Source organism: Phocoena sinus, chromosome 8 (genome assembly GCF_008692025.1).
Source record: "Phocoena sinus isolate mPhoSin1 chromosome 8, mPhoSin1.pri, whole genome shotgun sequence".
Taxonomy (NCBI): Eukaryota; Metazoa; Chordata; class Mammalia; order Artiodactyla; family Phocoenidae; genus Phocoena; species Phocoena sinus.
In genome coordinates this window covers 45,316,687-45,343,040 of record NC_045770.1, presented here as the reverse complement: position 1 = coordinate 45,343,040, position 26,354 = coordinate 45,316,687, and positions in this window count along the sequence as shown.

Below are 26,354 nucleotides of genomic sequence, written 5' to 3'. Positions count from 1 at the left end.
GCATTATGCTAAGTGAAATAAGTCAGGCAGAGAAAGATAAATACTGTGTGATATCACTTATATGTGGAATCTAAAAAATAAAAAAACTAGTGAATATAACAAAAAAGAAAGACTCATAGATGCAGAGAACAAACTAGTGGTTACAAGTAGGGAAAGGGAAGGGGCAGGGGCAATATAGGGGTAGGAGAGTAAGAAGTACAAACTATTAGGTATAAAATAAGCTACAAGGATGGATTGTATAACATGGGGGATATAGCCAATATTTTATAATACCTATAAATGGAGGATAACATTTAAAAATTGTGAATCACTATATTGTAGACTTGTAACACATAATATTGTACAGCAACTATACTTCAATAAAAATAAACTAAAATAAGCAGTAGGGTCACATTATTTATTTCAGATTTAAACCTTGATTTTTTCCAAGAAGACATTAGGTTTAGTAAAACCATGGTGTAAATGAGACACTGAGGGTAAAAGGAAAATAAGATCTCAATAAGAAAGAAGAAATTTCAATTCAGAAAACTTTCATATTAGTCCTGGTTGTTTGATCTTAGCCAAGAATGTTATCTTTCTGAATGTCTGTATCCTTAATTTGTAAAAAGGAGTTAAACAAGTACCCATTTTACAAGGTTGTTAGTAGGATTAAATTACAAAGTGAAGATGAAAATCTTTGTAAGTTGAGTTATTTCTCCCAATCCTCTTCTCTCTGAACCTAGAGTCCACGAAGAAAGCCTTAAGATGTCAACCAATATCCTTTACCCTGAGGTTGGTGAAACCTCAACTTGAGAAGCTTAGTTAAGTGTGAACCTTTGCAGAGACTCACCCCACGTATCTTCCTACTTTCCCATCTCAACTTCTTGTTTGCCATGGTGTCATAAGACCACTGCTTGGGATGAGCTCTCTGCATCCACATTACTTCTGCGAAAGGAACTATTATAGACTCAGCTGAACTCGTCTCTGCTGTCCTTTAGCACCCACTGAAAAGTTGCTCAGCATATCTATACCTCTCACAAAATGTGTTACCTTTATCTAGCTGCTGTAACAAATTACTATAAACATAATAGCTTGAAACAAAGCCCATTTACTACAGTTTTGTAGGTCAAAAGTCTAGATGAGCTCAGCTGGTTTCTCTGTTCCAGTCCTACAAGGCCAAAATCAAGGTGTGTTTCTTTATGCAGCCTCTAGAGGAGAATCTATTTTCAACCTCATTCAGGTTGTTGGAAAAATTCAGTTTCATGTGGTTGTAGGCTGTGGTCCCCATTTCTTTGCAGACTGTCATCTGCTTGGCATGTGGCTTCCTTCAAAGCCAGCAAAGCTGGGTTGAATCCCTCTCACTCTTCAGATGTCTCTACCTCATCTCCTCTTTGCCTTCCTTTTCCGCCACACCTCTCTGATTCCAGCAGAAGAAATTTCTGTAACTTTCAGGGCTCAAGTGATTAGGTTGGGAACATCCAATAAACCAGGATAATTTCTTTATTTTAAAGCTTTAGCTTTAATTATATCTTCCAAATTCCTTGACATCAACGACTAGATTAGTGTTTGATTAAATAATCAGAGGAATGTAATTTGGGGGGAGGATATCTTTTGGAAGTAACACAGAGAAACCACACAGAGGTTTCCATTGTCATCCTCACTCAACTTTTGCCAGAACTGAACCGTTTCTCACTGGTCATCAGTCCCCTATTTCCAGCAATGAAATAAAATACCTAAGAACAACCTGTCTGCCCTTTCCTTAAGCAAGTACAAACAAGAAGGATGACTCTTTCATCTTGGAATGAAGGAGTAGTGGAAATGGAACCTGTTTTTTAAACCCTTGCTTTGTTATGTACTACCTGGAGTTCTAAACCCATCCACAGTTCCTTTCCTTCATCTGTAAAATGGGACTCAAAAAAGTAGCTATCTTTCAGGGCTGCCATGAAGATTAAGATGAGGCTACTGATAAAAAAGCGCTTGATATAGTGTAGAGCTATTTATAAATGACAATGTTTATTATTATACCTATTTAGAATAATTTGATATAAACAGCACAGAATAGCGTGGGAACATATTAGTGTGATGATAACTGTACAAAATATTAATCATTTGAATTTCCACCCACTCACACACAGGCATACACACATGCATACAAAAACATATGGACACAACAGCTCCTAACCTGAAATCTTGACACACTACTTTTTCATGATCAGTTGCAGGATAGGACACAAGTAATTTGACACTCAAAATATTTGTGAGGATTTCTGTTGCCTGTAACACAACATATGCAGTACTGGGAAACCTAATGTTCTTCAAAATTATGTACTGAAATAATAAGACAACGGAAAACATAGGAGTGAAGTAGACCACTCAATATCTATGTAATATTTTAACTAGAGCACTAACAGAAAAATAATGAAAATTTTATCAAAAGTATGAGCAAAACCAGCATGTTAAATTCCTAATACATAAAGAAATATTATTGTTAAATATAAGACCCCCAAAATGAAGGTAACTTGATAGAAAAAAGTTTAAGTAAAGGTGGAGGCTGCTAGGTTTGGAGTTAAGGACCAAACATGCAAAAATCAGAGATAACTGTATAATAAGAACTTCTGAGACAGAACAAGCCAAGTTGAAGCTCAGGTTTATATATCCATTATCTATTGTTATAAAACAAACTCCAAATGTAGTAGCTTAAGACACAACAATTTATTATTTCTAGTGAGTCTACAGGTCAGCTGAGTGGTTTTATGGACCTGGGCCAGGCTTGGCTGATCTCAGCTGGACTCACTCGTGCCTCTTGATCAATTAGCAGGTCAGCAATAGCCTGGCTGATTTAAGAAGACCTCAGATGAGATGATAGCTCTTCTCTGCTTCAAGTGATTTTTCATTCTCCAGTAGATTTGTCTAGGCTTGTTCACATAATAGTCACATTGTTTTAAGAGAACAAATGGAATTGTGCAAGACCTCTTGAGGCCTAGCTTAGAACTGGCCATTGTTTCTTCTGCCGCCATTGATCGGCTAAAGCAAGTCATAAAGCCATTCCAATTCAAGAGGTGTGGAAATAGACTTCTGTTCATGCTCGTAGGAGCTACAAAATACAAAATGACATTGCAAAGGTATGGATACAAGATGGGAGGTGAGGGAGAATTGGTTTCATTTTTTGCAACCAGTAAATCATGAAGTGAACAGGCCTGGGTACAATGTTATATTCCTTGAACTGGATTCTGCTGTGCCCACTAGGTGGTATAAAACACTAATGAGCTAGAAAAGAAGTGTCACATAGGAAAAAATGTTACTTCTACATTTTGTTGGCACTATTCCTTTATTTATAATCACATATGGACTAATTCAGATTACAAAAACATGTTGTAGCAGAGCAGACCACCAAAATTTGTAAATGATTTATTTTATTAAAACACATTTCAGGGAAGTTTCAAGGTTATCCACATATTAAGAGCCATCTCTCTCATTTGCATCCCAATACATTTCCTTGACTTGGGAACAAACGTGTGAAGTTACATCTACAGCAGAGTTTCCCAACCTCTGTTGATGTTTTGGGCCAGATAACTATTTTTTTTTTTTTGTGGTACGCGGGCCTCTCACTGTTGTGGCCTCTCCCGTTGTGCAGCACAGGCTCCGGACGCGCAGGCTCAGCGGCCATGGCTCACGGGCCCAGCTGCTCCGCCGCATGTGGGATCTTCCCGGACCGGGGCAGGAACCGGTGTCCCCTGCATTGGCAGGCGGACTCTCAACCACTGCGCCACCAGGGAAGCCCAGGGCCAGATAACATTTTGATGTGCGGGACTGTTCTGTGTGTTGTAGGATGTTTAGCAACATCCTTGACCTCTACCCACTAGCATGCTTCCCAGCTTATGAAAACCAAAAATGTCTCCAGACACTGCCAAATGTCCCCTGGGGAGGGTTGGGGAGGGGTCACAATCACCCCCCTCCATTGAGCACCACTGGACTAACAGCATCAGGAAATGTACATAACCCACAGCCTTTTGTAACTATTTCACAACTATGCATCAGTTTCCGGAAGTGTGTGCTCAGGTAAATATCATCCATTAATGGGTCACAATAATGAAACATTGAGGATCACTGCGCGTGAGAAAAGACTGTTTTTTGAGGAGAATCTCCTCTCTGGATATTACCTTACATAAAGAGGGAACACTACTCACACCCCTGGCCTTTCTCCATACTCTTACTCTTAAATGATGACTGAGTTTGGAAGACAAATTCATCATGTGTTCCCAGTTCCTGTCCATTTTCTTTATCCTTGAGAGCACACTGCTCACCTGTTTTGCTCTACTCTTCCAGGGATTAGGGTTTAGAGCAGCAGGCTTTACCCCCCAGGGAGTAGGATGGAGGAGTGGATGTTAATACAAGAAGTGTTGTAATCTAGTGCATTGGTCTGGATAATTGGTAAATAGATAGTGAAATTGGGTTTGGGGTAAAATACTTGTAAGGTGATTGAGCATTTCAATACAGTCGAGGCACATGACTTTGGTGGCCTACAGGAAACAATGCAACTGGCTTTTGTAGTTGTTCCGTTAACTTTTACCTGTTTTAACCTGCATTAGGCCTTAAGCAATTGCATGTAGGATTTTGTCCATTATGGGATATTACTGCTTAAGGCAGCTTAATCCCCAGGCAAGTGGCTTTTTTTTTTTTTAATAGAAACAACTGAATGTGCTACGTCTGAAGGAAATATGCATTGGTCTGCTTATTTTAAGCAAAAGTAAGTGCTCAGCACAAATGCGAGTTGTGGGCCTCAGCAAAGAGATCATACCTCTTAAGGAATGTATAGACTTTGGGCCCAGGAAGGGTACAGGCAAAGGTCCTCAAGAAAGGTTTTGGGCCTCAGGTTCAGCAAAGACGGGAGGTAGCGCTGAGTGTGCCACGAAGGCACCAGTCACCACACCACAATTAGCAAAGATACAGTCTACAGGGATCTGTATGGGTCAGGGTTGGTCAATTTCATATGAAAGCAAACCCCTCTCCTCTCTAGAAGGAGGGTCTTTAGGCCTAAGCAGTTTCACACCATGAGGCCACAATAGTCCAAGTCTGAAAATATCTGCCTATAGGAGTGTATTGATGCTTTGTCACTAGATGCAACCGATACTCTTCTCAGAACCACAGAGACAGAAACACAGGGCTCAGAGGCGAAATGGCAATGAAGAGTTTTCCAAAGCGTCAGATAGAAAACAAAGGCACCTCCTAAGTGACAGGGGCTCCCACGAATATATTTTTCTAAATTTGCAAAAGAGCTGCAATGCCTCAAATTCCACATACAAGAGAGGAGATGGTTTGACTCAGTGCTTTTGCCCCTATCATATAGTAAATTAAAAATATCAAGGGGTTTCCCTGGTGGCGCAGTGGTTGAGAGTCCGCCTGCCGATGCAGGGGTCATGGGTTTGTGCCTCGGTTCGGGAAGATCCCACATGCTGCGGAGCGGCTGGACCCGTGAGCCATAGCCGCTGAGCTTGTGCGTCCGGAGCCTGTGCTCTGCAACGGGAGAGGCCACAACAGTGAGAGGCCCGTGTACAGAAAAAAAAAAAAAAAAAAAAAAAAGTCAAGAGTAACCTCCCAGTTAAGTTTATAAGACACGGGTTGTGGATTTTGGACAAGACACCAGAGACTGACATTGTCTCTAGACTGAAACAAAAAAATGTTTTGCTCCATCATCTTTCCTCCACCATATAGATCCTACAAAGTCCATGCTATCACCCTTGGCAACATTACATTCATAATTTTTTCTGAGATAACTCCTCTAGAGGCTAGAATTGTATCATTCTCAAATTTTCTTGGGGTTCGGTCAGTGCTGTGATGATCATACATGTCTTATTATCTCTGAATTTCTCAAAAAGGATGCTCTTAAGATATTTGATACTGAACAAATTCAGGTGAAGGACCCACAGCCGTCCCAGTGAGAAACCATCTAGGTTTCACTATTGAAGGAATCTTAACTCCAGCCAGGCATGAGTCATTCCTCTGTCTGAGATTAAGCTGAATATCAACTTGGAGAGGAAATGGTGAAGGCCAGAGAATTTTATTTCCAAATTTAATTCTTTTGAACTTTAAAGTCATTGAGCTTTAACCTGCTAAGAGGTTTGAGCTTCAAAATTTATTTTCTACTCTGTATTGAAAAATACCTGTATCCAAATTTGTGGCACTTCTTTCTTGGCATTTTATCATTAGAGTATTGTAATATGGCTATTCAATCTCTTTGAAGAACCTATGATTGACTATGCTGGACAAAATGGCTGGATAATTTGGAGTGGGAAATAATGGCCTTGAAATGAAATTAATGTGTTGTTCGGACCCATTTCAGAAACGTCTAGGATAAAATATGCACTGTCCACTGTGGTTTCAGGATGATATCCAAAGAATTAGTGGTTGATAATTTGAAAATATCCTCATGATATTGAGAATAAGACTATCCTGAGAGATGGCAGATCTGCATGCATTAGGGAGATAGTTACACCACAGGTCAGTCATCATTTTCATTGTAAAGTCCAGGGTGTTAAGAGAACAAAAGCTGGCGAGTGTGGGAGGGGAAGAAGGCATCTTCTCCAGTTCTGGGGGAGGAAGCTCTGTTAGTGTAATACTACTGACATCCTTCCTCCCTCCCCAGAGAAGAGGAGGTGATTCATTTTATTGGAAACCTTGGGAAGAGTAAAATGGGTGAGCTCAGCTCAGTTTCTACCTTTCTTTTGGGGGATGATCTTGTCTGCAGAGACGATGCACTCTTGATAGCTCTTAGTCTCTAAATAGGCATAACAGGAAAAGCCCTGCCAGTGTTGGCGGGGAGGTATATGGATGGGATACCACCTTTAGTGGTCCAGCAGTACCTCTCACAGGATGGGTATCTCTTCTAACTCTGAGGTTTTTTATTGGAAACACATTTGCTTATAAATAAAAGCCACATTTCCCAATATATTCTTTCTCAGTAATAAAGTTGGTATTTTGGTCACTCATTTGCCTTAATTTGCATTCTTTTTTGAATAGTTCAGAACTCAGAAGAATAAAGAGAAGTGCTATTTATTGTAACTTCTCAATTTCCCAGAAACTGATATTGGTCTTTTCTTGTTGTGCTTTATAACTTGTCTTTTTTATGTTATTAATTTGGTTCCCAGATCCTTACTGGTTTTAGCCTTTCCATTCCCCACCATTCAGGGTGTAAACTACGGTGTGTCAGAGACTGTTAATTGTCCCCGATATCCATATCCCTTCCTTCTTTTTAGTACGAGAACCGTTAAGTTTTGGCTGGGCACACGGTGTCTCGCTAACAGCTACATTTTCCAGTCTTTTGTCCTTCTAGCTGTTGCACTGTGACTAAGATATGGTAATACAGTCAAAGAGATGTGAGCAGAGGTAACATGGACATTTCTGAGGCATGTCCTGAAAAGGAAGCTGTTTGTAATAAACATCTTTTTCAGAGACTCAGACATTGAAATAGTGGTGGTTGGCCACCTTCAACCATGAAGACATAGTCCACAACTCATTCCAGCAGTGCGACTCGAAGTTGCAGTGCACAAGGAGATAAGGACTTTGCATCATAATGCAATTCAAAACACTGCTTTCTTCACTGAGAAAATCTGGCTAATAAAAGAAAAATTAGCTGGACAAAGCAGTGTGTTTAGTCCTACAGTTGTTTTGCGTAATGGTACAAGCTCCTTATCTCACTGCAGACCAAAGAGTGGATGGACCATGTTGGAGCAGAGTTTCCCAAGAAGGTGGCTCCTTGGAAGAACATGCAGAGCAGAGCCACCCTATTCCTGGGGAATACAGGCAGCTGGGACTTTTTCATGGGAGAGCAAAAAACTTCCCTTTTATTTAAGCTTATGTTGTTTAGTCTCCATTAAAACAGCTGAACTAATATCCTAACCAACAACGCTGGCAACTATTCTTCTCCGATTAGTCTTGTACTTTGCACTTTGTCTCTAGACAGACCCCCAAACCTGGCCCCGTTTCATCAATATCTTAAGGAAATGTGTGGAACAGGTTGTTTGACTCCCTCCTTATGTTTTTCCTATCAGCTCTGACATGAGTCCTTGGGTAAAGAGGGAGAAGAATAAAAGTTGATCCAAACCACATTAACAGTACAAAAATAATGATGCAAAGGCCTTTTCCTACTTGCCATTACTCAATTGCAACAGAAGGTCCTCAGCTTACATGACCATCATCATTCCATGGTGTAATTGGTCACTGCCTCTCTAAGACAAATACACATACACACACACATGTTGTATCATATACAAAATGTATCCTAAATTCCTAAGGTAAGCATTTGTTAAAATAGGAATTATCACAAGAAAGTCAGCAGTAAGTTAACTGTTTAAAAAACTGATTCTTCAAATGCATGGTATTCAGCTCCAGTATCATCTAAAGTAATGCTAGGCATGGAGGAGGACATCTAGGGTCTTGAGCACAAGTGATTTCATGAGGTTCTTGATTTATAAATTAACTATTATTATTGCTAAATCATCAAAATTTTGGACAGCCAAAAAGGCAATTCAGAATGATTCAACTTACAGATCAAGTAGCCTTAGAGCCTCAGAGCAACATATCTGTGCTGGAAAATTGCATTTAACCAAAGTAGACCAGAACCTTCATATAGAGCAGATGAATTTCTAACACATCGTATTTTCCACGTTTAGTTTTCTATTTCTTTACCTCATACCATAAGTTAGTATAGTCCAACACAAAGGTGACTGCTTTTAGAATTGGCAATTTTATGTTCCTTTCTGTAGTGACACTACAATGGAATCTGGAGACTGCAAAGCCATGTGCAGCCATGACCAGAAATGCAGAAAGAGAAGATCCATTCTGCGAATCTGAAGAGGGCTGGGATTCAATAAAGAAGTAATAATCCACATAGAAACCTTCATAAGCAAAGTCCAAATAAGCAAGCAGCTCAGTGTTCAGTGGGTAGAGTGAAAGTTGTCAGACCAATGAAGGCATAATCAACAGATTAAAGGAGTGATTTCCACAAGATGGCCAAATAAGATGGCTATCACTGTATCCCTTTTCTCAACAACAATTTTGGCATCCATCCATGGAAAAAAGTGACTTTGTGGGAGCTATGGGATCCAGAACCATATTCCAAGGACCCGAGAGGAGTCTTACTCTCCCATGTGACAGGTAATGGGCAGACAGACCTTGGTCCCAGCTGTGGACCCTGAACGGGTCAGGGTCCATCCTCTCTCAGCTGTGATCCAGGAGTCCCTGGAGAACACTAACTTAGACAATCACCACAGATGAGGGAGCCTTTGTGGCAGTCCAGGACTCCAGTGGAAAGCTCCAGCACAGCATTGGAGTGAAAAAACAAAATCTGATATTGAGCACACTGGAGAAAGTAAGAGGAACAGTTTAACTTCACCTATGTCACCACTCCCCAAAGTGGCACAGCTCAGTGCCAAGGGAGCCCTTTTTCGCCTAATTTCTTGGGGAACAAAGTGGGGGCGGGTGGTCAGAGCAATAAGTGAGCACCTGGCCTCCCCAGCTGTGTAGGATGCTGCCAAAGAGGCTCATTTCTCTCTAGCCCCATCCAGAGTCCTGAGCTGCACGACTGGGAGGCAGTGCATGACTGGGAGAATAACAGCCAGGGCTCCAAACATATAAAGGATGCAGATCCTACTAAGTGCCTCACAGACTCCATTGAGAGGCCTGTCAAGGAGCCAGAGGGATGCCTTGCCCATGGATCCCTCAAATGGCTTATAAGCACCCCCAGCGTTCTACGAGCTTCACCCATATGCCCTCTACCTGAGGCTGGCTCCCTGCACTCCCAATGGTGGGGAGAGCAAGCTTGGGCAAGTGGATAGTGAGCCTGTGCAGAAAGCCTGCCGGGATATGTGTGCCTGGGAGAGACCTCAATAAGCATTTAGCAACATCCTCGGGAAAGCAAAATGGAGGCTGTCAGCACGCCCCCTGTTGTGTGGCAGGATCGAGAGAAGGCATGCAATAGATCCATGAAAAGATGCTCAACACCACTAATCATCAGGGAAATGCAAATCAAAACCACAATGAGAGGCTTCCCTGGTGGCGCAGTGGTTGAGAGTCTGCCTGCTGACGCAGGGGATGCGGGTTCGTGCCCCGGTCCGGGAAGATCCCACATACGGCGGAGCGGCTGGGCCCGTGAGCCATGGCCGCTGAGCCTGCGCGTCCGGAGCCTGTGCTCCGCAACGGGAGAGGCCACGGCAGTGAGAGGCCCGCATACCGAAAAAAACAAAAACAAAAAAAACCCACAATGAGATATCACCTCACACTTTTTAGAATAGCTATTATCAAAAACACAAGAGATAACAAGTGCTGGTGAGGGTGTGGAGAAAAGGGAACGCTTCTACAGTGTTGGTGGGAATGTAAATTGGTGCTGCCACTATGGAAAACAGTATGGCAGTTCCTCAAAAAATTAAAAATAGAACTACCATATGATACAATAGTCCCGCTTCTGGGTATATATCCAAAGGAAATAAAATCAGGACCTCAAAGAGATATCTTTACTCTGAGGTTCATTGCAGCATGACTCATAATAGGCAAGATATGGAAACAACCTAAGTGCTTATGAATGAATGGATAAGGAGGATGTGGCATATGTATATTATATATAAATATATATACATACGCTTATACAACGGAGTACTCAGCCTTAGAAAGAAGGACATCCATGTTTTGTGACAGCATGTTGCTTAGTGAAATAAGTCACTTTATGCCATGTGAAACAAGTCAGGCAGAGAAAGACAAATGCTGTATGATATCCTTTATATGTGGAATTTTTAAAAGCCAAACGCATAGAAACAGAGTAGAATGGTGGTTGCCAGAGGTTGGCAGTGAGAGAAATGGGGAGATGTTAGTCAAAGGGTACTAACTTTCAGTGTAAAGAGGATCTAATGTACAGCACAGTGACTGTAGTTACCACTACTGTGTTAAATATTTGAAAGTTGCTAAGGGAGTAGATCTTCAATGTTCTTATCACACACACACAAACACACACACACACACACACACAAGCACACGTAATTACGGAGGTGTTAACCCCATTGTGGTAACCATCTCGCAATAGAGAAGTGTATCAAATCATCACAATGTACATCTTAAACTTATGCAACGTTTTATGTCAATTATATCTCAGTAAGGCTGGAACAAAAAAGAGACACAAAGTGAGAAGACTGACGAGGAAGTGGTCGGGAAAGTAGGCTCACACAGAGAACAGCTGAACAGAGCTGGACTGGAGTGAAGCAAGTATGCTTCTTGGGAGCAAAGCTTAAAGGGACCCCAAAAATCTCAATAATCTAGATAAGTAACATTTCAGTGCAATGCTTTAAAAATCCAAATGCAAAAAAAAATCCATGATGAACAAAATACCAAAGTTTTAAATAAAAAACTGGGTCCAGCCCTCACCGGCCTCATCCTAACCCTGGTCCTGTTGCATTTTATCTTTATTAAAAATCCTTATTTTTTTTTGTTTGTTTAACATAGAATTTTTTGCATTAATTTTGATTCTTAAAAATATTGCATTAAAACATTAGTTATCCTGATTACTGAATTTACTGGCGCCCTCTTACATTTTACACCTGAGGTAAGTGCCTCATTTACCCCACCCAGGTCCCACCCCTGCACTAAATTCCTGCCGTAGCCAGAACATAAACTTGCTTTGTTATTTTAGAAAAGTCATTTCTTGTTAGTTGTTGAATTCTGTGAAATAGATTTAGAGATGATGATTTCCAACATCGCTTCTAGCTCTGACATTCTCCAGGTGGTCTGGGAGGGCACTCAGAGACGGAGCCATAGGGAGCTGGGGCATTAATGTATAAGTAGGTATAATCAAGCTGAGACATGGAGGAGAAGCAGAGCTGATGGGTGAAGAGGGCGAGAGCTGACTCCAGATGCCACCACTGATTTCCTTACATTTAGGGCTTTGATTTTCCTGTGCTTCCTAGATGCTGTGACAAACATTTAAACAACGCTAGTGTGAGATGGCAAAGGACAGAATGACTCCCTGAGGAGCACCTAAATGTCACTCTTGAGCCCTGGTATTTGAAACACAAACAGAGTACCCAAGTGTTGGAAGTCACAACTGCTCTTGAGTGGGTGCTAAAAGGGCTCATTTTACATCTAGGGCCACATTCCAACGGGGCAGCCCTCAGCCTGGCACAAAGTTCTTCAATCATTTCTCACTCCAGTGATGATTCCTGCCTGGTTATTGGTTTGGTTTTTCAGTTAACTAGATTTCAAGCCATTGAAAAGCAATCAGGAAGCCAGGACTAGGTCTCAGAGCTGAGCTGGAGTGAATTTAATTGGCTATGAGATGCTCCAGCTGAGAAGGGAGCCTGGCAGGGCAACTCCAAAATGCTGATGTGTTGATGTAGCTGTAATGAGGCAGGAAGAACATTGCTTCAAGGGAGCTTCCAAATGGGTTTATTTTGTTGAAATAAAGTCAGGAAAGGCAGGAGAGAGCCCGGCAAATTGTGTTTTCATGCTTAGGAATGATAACGGCTACCACTAATATGTGTCTGTGACTAGGAGAGAACCTGGACTAATGTGTAACCCAGAGTGTGCGGGAAAGTGACCCCTGTCCCCATCACACCTGTTCAGTTTTTCTCTCCTGCTGTTTCCACTCTTGCCTGTATGGCGAGGTAACATGAACATAATGTGTTTGTTTAAGTAAGGTAATTGGAAGCTAATGGCTTCTACTTGTTTTAGGTCTATAGACGTAGAATGAAAAGCAAGAGACATTTGAGCGAAATCAAGGCATAACCAGGTTCTAATGTGTGGAGGAGTGAGTGTGGGAATTGCATCTATACTGTTGGAGGAGTGAGCTTGAATAAAACTTTTAAAGGGCTGCTCTTTAATTCTACCCTCTTTGCCTATGCCTCACAGTCTTACTTTTGCTCTTCTAAAAACAATATTATTCTTGTAGAATGCGGTAGATTGAACATCAACATTTATTGCCACTCCATCTTGAAATCCCACTAAAATATCTGTAAAAGGTATTTTAAAATATATTTTAAAAGGAGGCAACAGCACACCTCAGTTGGCCACACATTTTTGGAAGATGGAAAGTAGATGCATGAATAGTTATTGACGTAGCAATACACAGAAGACTGAAACTTCCCTGCAGAGGAAATGCAGTGAGAAAGATGTTCACATCTCAGCACTAGAGAGTGTATTGGAGATCAGAGGGAAATCCCTAGTTATCTCTGACAACTAGGGAATAGTATAGAGCCGAAAGTAAAAGGTTTTGGTTGAAAATATTCATGATACCCCTCACTCCAGGCCTCCTCCCTTAGCCCACATAGCCAGGTGACTATACCTCTTCAATGTTAGCTTCAATAAGACAGAAGCTTGTGTTTCTTTTCACATTAACAGATTTAAGGAACTCCTCTTTGAGGCGACTAGCCAGCTTACAGAAATAGACCTACTGGCATCTGGAGGTCCCTCAATAAAACAGCCAATTCCTCCCATCAATACCTTTCTGGTGAGTTACATCATTTAACAGCTTCCACCCTTGCTGCAGACTTTCCAAACAGCTTTTGGAATGATTCTTACATATACATTTCAGGTGGCCTCTAAAATGAGTCAGAAGTCAAAATAAATATGAAAATAAAAAGGAAAAATAAATACCAGTGCTTCCCTGGTGGCATGGTTGTTGAGAGTCCGCCTGCCGATGCAGGGGACGCGGGTTCATGCCCCGGTCTGGGAAGATCCCACATGCCGCGGAGCGGCTGGACCCGTGAGCCATGGCCGCTGAGCCTGCGCATCCGGAGCCTGTGCTCCGCAACGGGAGAGGCCACAACAGTGGGAGGCCCGCGTACCGCAAAAAGAAATATGAAAAAAAGAAAAGTGTAGGGAGCTGGATAGACAAGCAAGCAAACAATCCTTATTACCCCTCGAAAAATGAGAAGAGATATTTCATCCATTAAAGAACAGGGTACTATTGTAATTATCAGAGAAAAAGAAAGAACTTTAGTTTTCCAACTTCTGGCCATAAAAGAGTAACTGTATAAGATTTGTTCTCCTGCTGGAAACAACTATGAAACTAGAAAAACACACGGAGCAGCTGTTCGCAGGAAGTGGATTATTGGCAGCTCAGTACTGTGATCTTTGAAATAAGAGAAAAGCAGAAGGAGAGGCCATGTTTGCCTGGGCTTTGAGTCTGGAGGCGCACTCCTGTCCATGGTGCCCGAATGTGGTGACCAAGCAGAGTGCGGCCGTCTTGTTAAACTGAACAACCAGAGATTAGAGAAGAGGCCTCCTGAAGAGGTTGGAATTTGGGAGCAGGCTACCAGAGGGGAGGAAGCCATAGAGCAGAGGGCAGGTATCCAGATTTTCTGTGTGGTTCTTCCCCATGGACCTGTCAAAGACTGGCTGACAGTGTGAAAAGTGAGACCCTGTGGGTCCCAGAAGCGAGGAACCACTGCAGGACTGAGACCTAAATGAAACTCCCAGAGGTCACGCACTGCTGGAATATTCTGGCGGACTAATTTAGGCTAAAGTGAAAGAGCCTTGGTGAGCACCTTGCTCATTCATGAGACCTTAGAAATGCTCTACCTTAGGAGTGAGGACCACACCCTATTTTAAGGGGTATACCCTAGAACTAATAACAAAATTAAAATAGACCCCCCCCAAGGAAGAGTAAACCCAAGTCTTATGCGATCAATAAAATCCATCATTATGTAACTGTAAAGGGAAACCCTTTTTGAAAAGCAGACAATGTCATTCAGTATCCCTACAATGTATTATCAACAATGTCAAACATAATATAAAAATTTGCTAGATATTCAAAGAAGCAGGAAAATTAATCCATAATCAAGCAAGAAAATAAGTCGATAGACACAGATACCAAGATGATCCAGTTATTAGAATTAGCAGGAAAGAAACCTTAAAACAAGCTACTGTAAATATTATATGTTCATGGACTTCAAGATAATTATAATGAGAGAACATATGGAGAAGCTGAGCAGAAAAAATAGTAATTTTGTTTTTTTTGGCTGCGCCACACAGCATGCAGGATCTTAGTGCCCCGACCAGGGATCGAACACCTGCCCCCTGCAGTGGAAGCACGGAGTCTTAACCACTGGACCACCAGGGAAGTCCCTGAGTGGGAAAAATGGAAACAAACCAAAAAAGAAAAAATCAAATAGAAACTTTAGAACTGAAAAACCGTAAATCTAGAAGGAGAAATTCATAGATTGAGTTTAACAGCAGGTTTGATACGGCAAAATAAAGGTTCAGGAACTTAAAAACAGATTAGTAGAAATCCTCCAACCTTTAGAACAAAAGGAAAAAAAAGACCAAAAAATGAACAAAACTTTAGTAGAGAAAGCAAAGTTCCATCTTCAAGGGATAACTCATTATTTTGGTTCAGTGTTTCACTTTTATACCCACAATAATCCTCACAATAACTCTGTAAGTACCATTTAATCCTCACAATAACTCTGTAAGTACCATTCATTCTATTTTGTAAATTGGAAAATTGAGACCAAAAATTATGACTTACCCAAGTTCCAAGGCAGGATTTAAGTCCGGGTGTTCAGAACCTCATCTTTTTCACTTTCCTCATGGTTTCTTCTTAGCTGCCAGATCTCCATTCTTTAGGATCTTCTATCCTCTGTCTGCATACCTATTGCTCCCAAATATCAGAACATACTCTTCTCAACTGCAGGTCTCCACAACAGAGCCCAGCATCAACTATTAATCCTATCTACCTCCACCTTCCCTGAAATTTATCTCCTTGGCACTTATTTATTGAGAATAAAGTTGTCAGAGCCAATTAAGGAGACATCTTGGTAATCTGACAGCCTATTACAGACAGATTTCTACCGTGAGAAGGTATTAAATTGTCTTGCAATTCTGTTTCACCTTCATATAACTTAACTAGGGTAAGACAGTTGTAGCTTCCACTTAATAAGACACTGTATTAAAAGCTTATACTGCATACATTATTAATTTTTCATTTTAGCATTCATTATATGGTAGGCACATTGCCAGATGCAAGGAACACCACAGTGTATAAGATAAGGCCCCGGGGCTTCCCTGGTGGCGCAGTGGTTGAGAGTCCGCATGCCGATGCAGGGGACATGGGTTCGCGCTCCGGTCCGGGAAGATCCCACATGCCGTGGAGCGGCTGGACCCGTGAGCCATGGCCGCTGAGCCTGCGCGTCCGGAGCCTGTGCTCCGCGACGGGAGAGGCCACACCAGTGAGAGGCCCGCGTACTGCAAAAAAAAAAAGATAAGGCCCCAGCTTTCACTAAAATGTATAGTCTCATTCAACCTAAATTAATCTTCAAAATAGGCTCATCTCTATCAAGGAGGTATTATTATTCCCATTTTACAGATTAAAAAGCTGAGCCTTGCAGAGGCTTGACCTACTTCAAGTAATATAGATAGTAAATAAATGTTATAGCCCAAAAGCAAACTCAGCTGCATCTGATTCAAAATCAGGTGCTCTTAAGAACTCTCCTTGTTAATGATCTCAAAAAGGTGACGAAAATGGCAGAATAGCCAGAAATTTTTAAAGTATAAATCAGGATGGGAATGAAGCCAGGCTAGTCTTAATAATAGTTATCACCTTGGCCACTGCCTACTGGGTGCTCTTCTAGGTCTTTTATATACATTGTTTCATATAGCCCTTCAGAATAAATTCATGGTGTAGATATTACAATTCTTGTCTATAGATTGGAAAACCACAGTTCAGAGGGGTTCAGCAATTTTTCTCAAAGTCAGCTAGTAGATAACTAACACAGCTGGGATTCAAGCATAAGCCTGTCCAACTCCAAATCTTTTGTTCTTTACTAAGACACACTGTCTCTTGAATGAGACTTTGCTTTGAAAACTTTGCCCTGTTCATGCTTAGTCCTGCTTGTCTAGGTCACAAATGCCACAGGGCACACTCTCTTCCTCCACTGCTTATCCACGCTTCCCTTCTTTAAGGTGTCTCAATAGTGAGAAATTCACCTGGGAGAGACGAGACAGCACTAGCTTTGAAATCAGAGATTCGCACCCTAATCCTCGTCTTGCCACTACTTAGGTCTCGTAGCTTTCCCTTCCTGGGCCTCACCAGTTTTCCAATCCAGAAATCTGGGCACCAACAGGTACGGAGCAGGCATGGAGAAACATTTAGACTGTGACCTACTGATTTACGAAGTCAGTGATCAGCCAGGAGCGTCTCACTCCTCAGCTGGGGCAGGAACAGAAAGAGTTACCATGTTGTTCAGATCCTTGGAAGGGCACCGAGGTGGGGCACATTTTAGCATCTGTCAAGAGATGGGACCAGCAGCAAGAGAAGCAGCCACTTCTGTAGGGAAGAAACTGGGACCAGCCCTGTGGGTAACTAACAGGTGGGAACCAAGCATGGTAAGGAGCCTTGGGTCTTACTGGATTTATCCTGCTAAGGTTTCTGTTAAAAATGTTTTTCTAAATAGACATTTCTCCACAGAAGACATACAGATGGCCAAGAGGCACGTGAAAATATGCTCAACATCGCTAATCATTAGAGAAATGCAAATCAAAACTACAATGAGATATCACCTCACACCGATCAGAATGGTCATCATCAAAAAGTCTACAAACAGGGCTTCCCTGGTGGCGTGGTGGATGAGAGTCCGCCTGCCGATGCAGGGGACACGGGTTCGTGTCCTGGTCCGGGAAGATCCCACATGCCGTGGAGTGGCTGGGCCTGTGAGCCATGGCCCCTGAACCTGCACGTCCGGAGCCTGTGCTCCACAACAGGAGAGGCCACAATGGTGAGAGGCCTGCGTACTGCAAAAAAAAAAAAAAAAAAAAAAAGTCTACAAACAGTAAATGCTGGAGAGGGTGTAGAGAAAAAGGAACCCTCCTGCACTGTTGGTAGAAATGTAAATTGGTATAGCCACTATGGAGAACGGTATGGAGGTTCCTTAAGAAACTAAGAATAGAGCTACCATATGATTCAACAATCCCACTCCTGGGCATATATCCAGAGAAAAACATGGTTTGAAAAGATACATGCACCCCAATATTCATTGCAGCACTGTTTACAATGGCCAAGACATGGAAGCAACCTAAATGTCCATCGACAGAAGAATGGATAAAGAAGATGTGGTACATATACACAATGGAATATTACTCAGCCATGAAAGAATGGAACACTGCCATTTGCAGCAACATGGATGGACCTGGAGATTATCATACTAAGTGAAGTAAGTCAGAAGGAGAAAGACAAATATCATATGATATCACTTCCATGTGCAATCTAAAACAATGATACAAATGAACTTATTTACAAAACAGAAACAGACTCACAGACTTAGAGAATGAACTTATGGTTACCAGGCGGGAATGGGGAGGGGGAGGGATAGATTGGGAGTTTGGGATTGACATGTGCACACTGCTATATATAAAATAGATAACCAACAAGGACCTACTGTATAGCACAGACAACTCTGCTCAGTATTCTGTAATAACCTAAATGGGAAAAGAACTTGAAGAAGAATAGGTACTTGTATACGCACAACTGATTCGCTTTGCTGTACACCTGAAACTAATACAACATTGTTCATCTAAAAAAACTAAACATAGTAATATACAATTTTAAAATAAATAAATAAAATAAACTGGTTTGAAGCCTGGACTGCTAGCATATCTGGCAGTGTATTTTTCAGGCTGGGAACTTGAGGGAAGAAGAATTAACAGGTCCCCCAAAGTAATCTGTGTCCTTTGTCACATGGATCCAGGCCCTAAGACAGGAATGACACACATGGCAAATACTGACCAGCCAGGTAGGAAGCAATAACGTTCTGAAAGCTCCTTTGTGTTGAAGAAAGTTGATTATTTCTTATTATATTTTATTTATTTTTAACAACTTTATTGGATTATAATTGCTTTACAATGTTGTGTTAGTTTCTGCTGTACAACAAAGTGAATCAGCTATATGTATACCTATATCCCCTCCCTCATGAGCTTCCCTCCCTCTCTCCCCATCCCACCCCTCTAGGTCATCACAAAGCACCAAGCATATCTCCCTGTGGTATACAGCAGCTTCCCACTAGCTATCTATTTTACGCATGGTAGTATTTTGTTTTATTTTTAGTTAATTAATTAATTAATTAATTAATTATTTTTTTTTTTGCGGTACGCGGGCCTCTCACTGTTGTGGCCTCTCCCGTTGCGGAGCAACAGGCTCCGGACGCACAGGCTCAGCGTCCATGGCTCACGGACCCAGCCGCTGCGTGGCATGTGGGATCTTCCCGGACTGGGGCACGAACCCGTGTCCCCGGCATCGGCAGGCGGACTCTCAACCACTGCGCCACCAGGGAAGCCCCGATTTTTAGTTAATTTATTTTTTGATTTAGTATAGTTCCCCCACTCTACTTTCCATACTTCCTCTGTGCCCAGTGGGTGTTGAAAGAAGCAAGCTGAATCTGATCAAAGTGACGTTGCTCCACTAGGGTATTGGAAGCATCTGATTTTTTAAAACTCAGAGGGGAACCTCTTTTTCAATATGTACAATTTTAAAATAATTTCAAAGGACCAAATACACAGAGAGGTGAATATCGTATCACAAGGAAGATCCCCTCTGAACTCCCAAAGCACACACATCGCAAAGCCTCAGTTGTCTTACTTGCGAAGTGAGTAGACAAATCTTGTATCTAAGGTTCTTTCTAGTTTGGACATTCTGTAGGTCTGTTCATGTGTTGGAGTTCATTTAAGTCAGAATGCCTGTAGGTGATAAACTTTCACGGAGTACCAAAAATAATTCAGAAGGAAATCTTAAATAGTTATCTAATCTCAGGTACCTTTGAGAATGTCAATTAGGAACAGGGATAGAAAATTGGAACCAAGCAACAACAGCCCGGATATTAATTGTCTTTGCTTATCAGTCTAAAGCAGGGCTGAGGAAAGCATACTTTGTTCACGTTAGTTCATCAATTTCTTTTGTTTAGAGTTAGTTCATCAATTTCTTTTGTTTAGAGCGAGTGCATGTTCAACAGTATAAAAATAGATGTTGTTTTATTTTCTAGTAATAACATCCAAGGATGTGGCTTCCCGATTGCTTTTTTGTTCCTGTTGTTTTCCAGCATTTAGAATGACTGGAACAAAAGGAAAGGAACGGCTTGAGAATGACTAACAGCGTGAAAAGCAATGCTGAGATTTTGTTCTACCTGACTCAGAACCTAAGGATTTGGAGATTGATGCTTGCCTACAAAATGCTGCAGTGAAACACCGGGAAAGGAGCACAGAAGAGTTAGCATGGTGAGTTGTGAAATCAGTCAGAGAGGGATTCAGCTGAGGTGTTGGGGTGAGATGGTGAAAAGAAATGATGCACAGCCAAGTCCTAGTCTCCAAGAATCTCTGGAGCTTGCGGTTTTCTAATGAGGGCCTCGTGGGTTAAGCCTGCTCTGCTAACACCCTGGGCTATAATAGAATACTTACTTTTCAAGACCACGTAATGAAGACTTGATAGGAAGCAGACACGTTGAGATTAAAATCAATAACATGGGTAAAGTGCATAATACGGTATCCTTTTCATATGCTACATAGTTGTACACAATAAATAATACCAGAATAGCAGCAGCAGCAGTGGCCGTAGTAAAAGCAGTCATATTAGAAGTGGTGATTGGAGCAGTCGTTGCTGTCCTTACGCTATTAAGTAAGAGGAGGAAGGTAAGTGCACACTAGAAGAAAGGAAGGGGGTCGGAGTATGGATGCCAGGTCTCACAGTAGCTGCTGACATACACTGTCTTATTTCTATACTCCTGTGGTAGGTAGTTTCAACTCTGTGTTACAGATGAGGAAGCTGAGGGTCAGAAAGTTGAAATAAACATTCTACAAATTCATACAGTTGCTAAATAGGATGAAAACCCAGATATGCCTGGCTCCACCATCTGCTTCCCAGTGCCCCCTCATCTATATCCTCAAATTACAGGAGTGGAAACAGCCCGTCTGCTACTCCCTTTGCCACACAGCATTGCTATTAGTTAGGTATTACTATCCCCACTTGAGATCCACCATTGAAGTTCTGACTTCAATGCTCCATTATCCTCACAGCATCCACGCTTTGGTTGTAGCAAGTCCTGTGAGTGGCGGTGGTCGTCCCACATCTGCCCTCCCCAGCCCCCTTACCTACCCTGCAGACAAATCTGCCTCTATACCCTGACAAATATGAGGTCTGGGGAGGATTTTTCCTCAATTCTTTGGCTTCCTGCTGGGCTTTATTACAGGCATGGCGACTGGTGATGGTGGGAGGGGACAATTTGGAGCCTCTGATGCTCAGCAATGAGCCAGGTGGCAGTGACCAGGGTAACGAGAGGCACAACTGTCAGGGCCAGCAGGACCGCAGGGTTTCTGTGGGAAAGAAGACAGACAGATATGGCAATCTCTAGAAAGTTGTAAAGAGCCAGCATCCAGGGATTTCTGAAAGTAAAAATGACAATTGAAGCAAACTAGTAATCAATAATAGGTCAACTTTAAAATCAAAGAAGCAATTTGCACCCAGTTGCCTATATTTCTTTACACATTTTGTCAGTTATAAATTCTCCGTGCAGTGTTAACTCTTGGTAAGAATTTTACTTGTTATTGTTTTTCTTAAGGTAAGAATTTTAATTGCTATTGTTTTTCTTAAGAAACACATGGCTGGCTAGATCATGGGCCATTCCTCAGCCATCTGACCAGTTATATAGAGTGGGAAAGAGGAAGTTTCAGACGTTCGCTGTCTCATGCCATCTCCCGTGTGCTGAGTAAACTAGGGAAGCAGCCCTACAGGGGGAGACTCAGTTTCCCAGATACTCAGGATAATCATCATGTATGTTAGTCCTTCGGGCAATATAGTGTAGGGTCAGGTTGTTTGCTTTCAATCCCAGCTCTACCAACTACTCACTGTGACCTTGGGCAAGTCAATTAAACTCCCAGCCTCTCTTGGTCAATACAATATGGTTTTCTGTGAGGATAAAATGAGATAATCATGCCGGTAAAGCACTTAGCACATAATGAGTGATCAGTAGGTGTTAGCTATTATTATGATCATTGCCTTGCAGGGGTTTGGGATATGAAAATGTGTTAATCATGCCATTGTGGTGATTTGGGTGTTTATTAGATCCGTTAAGAGGGAAGAGTCTCAAGAAGCAGGGGAGAGTAGCTTATGAAAACATCCATCAAATCAAAGCTAATATTGCTTCTTCCAATAAAGACAGTATCCAGTCCTTCTAAAAGGTCCCTTGTGGGCTATTGTTTATCCCCAAGCTGTTGGTTTGGTTCAAAGAATGTCTTGGGTCTCAAACAAGAAAAATGTTTCTGGCTGGAAACATTGGGGCCTTTGTCTGAGGCATCTGAAGATTTTTTCCCTTCGTCACTCACCTCTGTTGCAGGTCAAGTATTGGAACCATTGCTGGCGACTTGTGAGTTCTGAGCTTGTGGATCAGACAGAGAAATCCAGCTGCCTCTCAGCATCATCCCTCCACCCTTAACAGGAGCCCTTGACTTTACCCAATATTTTGACCACTTGGAGTCCTGGTATAGGAACAAGGAGCTTTGATTTCTATACCTGAACTGCCAGCCAAGAGTCAACTTCTTTTGCCTATTCAGTAGCCAATATGATTCTGGTACCAAGGAAGGCTAACTCATTTTGTAGCTGCCCACACTTTTACTGCCCCAGTGGGCAGCAGACTGTGGTGGAAAGTACACTATATGGAAGAGTTCAAAGACCAGTGCTCTAGGCTGCACTCCCTTAGGATAATTGTTTTACCCTTCTGAACCTCAGCCTCCTCATCTGTAATATTAGAATGAGAAAATCTGTTTCAATAGGGTAGTGAGGACTTATGTTAGATAATAGAGATGAGAGTACCTGCCCTAAGAACCTACTCAGATGCCTGTGGAATCCAATGAAAATTATAGTGATAATTGATATGAAGATATTTTTTGCTCATAGCGAAAGGAAACATCTTCATCTTAACTCCTTCCTGGGGAACAGGGTGAGGGATACAATTTTTCCCTCCCACTAAAGATCCATCCTGCTTCCTAACAGGGCTTTGTGAGTCCATGGTCACTTTCACCTTCACCTCCCAGAAATGCCACAAGGAGGAGCACTTATCCTTCTGGATACACCCTTGGCTTCATGGCTACACTACCACCATTTCCTGGTGTAAAATGTTTTCTTCCCTAAAAGCCGATAGACACAGGAAGGATAAAGAGAGACCTAAACTGGGCAAGAAAAACACCATGGGCTTGCCTTGTGCAGCCACTATCTTACTTAAGTCACCTACACTCTTCCAGATCTCATTTTTTCCTTATTTGTAAAATTCATTGAAAACTTGCAAAGCGCTAATCTAGGTAATGACGATTCAGAAGTGAAAAGATTTAGTCCTTGCCTTCAAAGAATCCACAGTATCAATAGTTAAACAGACTTGCAAACAAACAGTTACAAAGTAATAAATGCTACTATGGAATAAGCTTGGAGGAGGAAGCAGCTAGGGTTTGTTAAGAATCAGAAAAAAAAAAAAAAAACTTCACAGACAAGGCAAACCTTAACTTCAAATTTGAAGGAGAAGCAGCAGTTTGGTAGGTGAGAAAACAAGGATAGGTACTGCAGGCAGAGAGGATAAAATACACAAGCACGGACGTGAGAGAAGGAAGGTCGGTTAACTCAGGACACATTTGGGATAGAATCAGGATTCTTACCCTTTGGTCCATGAATATTTCTTTATGTGTGATATTGTACATATGTGCTTCTTTCCATTCTCTGTGAAGGAAATCCATTTGTTGATCTCATCAGATTCCCAAGTTGGTTGGTAATAGGAGAATATATAATATACATGTATATATAAAGACATACATACTTATGTAGAAAACTAGGGAGTTATATAATCTCTCAGTTTGTATAACCAACTCTGTCATTCTATGGTAGTTATTTATAATAAAGAAATCGTGCATATAAAACTATACCTGTGTCTCAAGGGCATCTATCTATAAGCAATTCCTTCCTTATAATGCAACAATTCTTAAGCTACTATTACATACTCACGTCTTATCTTGGTTCCTTTCCAGCCTCCCTTGAAATCTGCATTTATTCCAGGATTTCTGCTTTCAACAGTCTTGGACAATTTCAAGTCTACCTCTACATTTTACCCAGACCTTTTTTTTCTTTCTTTTTGTATATTAAAACTAAATTGGCCAATGAGTTTTAAAAATATGGCTAACCAGCAGAGGGGAAGGTGACAACAATTCCACATGGTTTCCCCTTTTCTCAAATCTTTACATTTTCTATCACCTCCTTTCTCTTAACCAATAATCCTGTTATTTCCTTCAGGGAGAAAAACGGAAGCACAGAGAAGAGGACTTTCCCATGCCGCCGTCCACCTGCATCCGCACATGTTAGTATGTAAAGTCAACCCCTCCCCTTAACACCAAATACCCTCCTTCTCATATAAAGATGTTTCTCTAGCATTGTCCATTCTTTTTCCCGTTTCATCATTTTTTTCTCTCTACTGGATTTCTTCCACTACCATTCAAACAGTGAAATATCTCTGATCTTAAAAGAAAATCCTCACTTTAAGCTCACATCCTTCTTCTTCTTTTTTTTAAAACATCTTTATTGGAGTATAATTGCTTTACAATGTTATATTAGTTTCTGCTGTATAACAAAGTGAATCAGCTATATGCATACATATATCCCCATATCCCCTCCCTCTTGTGTCTCCCTCCCACCCTCCCTATCCCACCCCTCTAGGTGGTCACAAAGCACTGAGCTGATCTCCCTGTGCCATGTAGCCGCTTCCCACTAGCTATCAGTTTTACATTTGGTAGTTCACATCCCTCTTCTATGATCACCCCATTTCTGTTTTCCTTTAGGACGATATTCCTTAAAAGAGTTGTCTATATATATGAATTGTCTCCTTTGCTTCACCTCTGTTTCTCATCTGAACCTGCTCCAGACAGATCTCAGTTCCTAGCAGAAACGAGATACAGTCACACATTCTCAGCCTTCATATTTTTTCACTCAACAGCAACACTGTCACACCCAATCATTACCATTTATGGAAGCACTTGCTTCACTTTAAGAGGATCAGTGCATTTTCCCGTTTTCCTTCCTACCTCACTGTCCACTCTGTCTATTTCCTTTGCTGGATTACTTTTATCTTCTCCATCTCTAAATGATGGAGTGCTCTCCAGTTCATGCCTTGTTCCTCCTCTCTTTTCTCTAATCACATTATACTCACGCCTTGGATAGTTTCCATAAACGATTTGGAACAATTTCTCTTCAGTAATATTTCCAAATTTATATGAGTAGCTTAGACTTTGCCTTGAATTTCAGAATCATGTGTCCAACTGGCTCTTGACACCTTTGCTTGGATGACTAACAGTTATTTTTAATTCCCCACCTGCACCACCACCCACAAAGCTGCTCCATGCCCAGTTTTTTCCAACTTTGTAAATGGTACCACTATTCCCCATGTTGCGCAGACCAAATAAGTTAGCGTCGTCTACAGCTTCTCTTTTTTCATTCATGGAAATACACATCCAACCTGTCAGCACATCCTCCCAGCTTCCCCTTTGAAATATACCCAGAATCCAACCTCTTTTCTCCATCTCTACTACCACCACCCTGACGTAAGGCATGGCATCTCTCACCAGGTCCCCGTCATAGACTTCTAACCATTCTGTTTCCATTCGTTCCTCCCTAATCCACAGCAACCAGTGTAAAACGTTTAAAATGTAAATTATATGATGTCATTCCCTGCTAGTAACACTCAGAAGGCTTCCCACCTAAAGTCCTTATAATGAGCTACAAAGAGAAATCTAGCCCTTCCATTCTTCTCTGCACTCATTTTCTACCACATCCCCACTTTCCTTCCTATTCCCTGAATACCCTAAATGTGCTCCTGCCTCAGTTTCTTTATGTTACAGCCTTCTGTATGAATGATATTTTCACCAAATAGTTATGACACTGTCCTTCACTTCACTTATTCTTTGTCCAAATGTAACTCTGAGCGTCTTCTGTGACCTATTAAAATAGTACCCCAATTTTCTCTTGTTTTCTTCCTAGAATTATCCGTACCTGACATGAAAATAAATGTATTTGTATGTTTGTAATCTGTCCGCTCCACACGCATAGCTCTTTAGAGCTGGGACTTCTCTCTGACTCACCACCGTATACTTACTCTCAGAACACTGACCAGTACCTGGTTATCATTTAGTACGTATATATGCAATAGATGTGAGAGAGCAGAGGTAAATGAGTCTTTGTGACAACCTGCACACAGGTCTAGTCCAAAAAGGAACTTGCTAACTAAAGCTACTGACAAGGACCAGCTAATCTGTATCCAGAGTATGTGAAATTTTCATAGGTAAGTAAACTTTACCTAGATGAAATAATGTGTTGGGCAGAAATTAGC